We start from the raw sequence: 831 nt of genomic DNA, 5'->3' as shown, positions 1-831 counted from the left end.
ATAGGCTCAAAGACACGAACCACATGGTCATCTCAATAGATGCAGAGAAGGCCTTTGACAAAATTCAACATGCATTTATGTTCAAAGTCCTAGAGGGAATTGGATTGGAGGGAACGTACCTCAACATCATTAAAGCCATATATAACAAACCCGCAGACAACATCATTCTAAATGGAGAAAAACTGGAAGCATTCCCATTGAAATCAGGGACCAGACAAGGCTGTCCACTATCTTCACTTTAATATAGTACTTGAAACTCTTGCAAGAGCAATAAGAGAAGGAAGTTGAAGGAGTAATAATTGGAAAAGAAAAGATCAAATTATCCCTTTCTGCAGATGATATAGTATTATATCTAAGAGATGCCAAAAAGTGCACCAGAAAACTCCTAGAAATTACTAACATGTTCAGTAAAGTGGCAGGTTATAAAATTAACCTACAAAAGTCTGTAGCCTTTCTATATACCAATAACAAGCAATCAAAGAAAGAGCACATGAAAACACTCCCCTTCACAATAGCTGAAAAAAAAAATCTCAGAATGAACCTGACCAAAGACATTAAAGAGCTCTACAATGAAAATTTTAAATCTTTAAAGAAAGAGATTTTGGAAGACATCAGAAGATGGGGCTACCTCCCATGCTCATGGATTGGAAGAATTAATATTGTGAAAATGACCATCCTTCCCAAAGTCATTTATAGATTCAATGCAATGCCAATCAAAATCCCCATGACATTTTTCACAGAATTGGAAAAAAAACACCCTAAGATTCATATGAAAGCACAAAAGACCTCAGATAGCCAAAGCAACCCTGAGTACTAAGAGCAATGCCAAGA

This window comes from Nannospalax galili, unplaced genomic scaffold (assembly GCF_000622305.1).
Source record: "Nannospalax galili isolate Female #2095 unplaced genomic scaffold, S.galili_v1.0 scaffold305, whole genome shotgun sequence".
Taxonomy (NCBI): Eukaryota; Metazoa; Chordata; class Mammalia; order Rodentia; family Spalacidae; genus Nannospalax; species Nannospalax galili.
Note: the sequence above shows the minus strand (reverse complement) of the source record.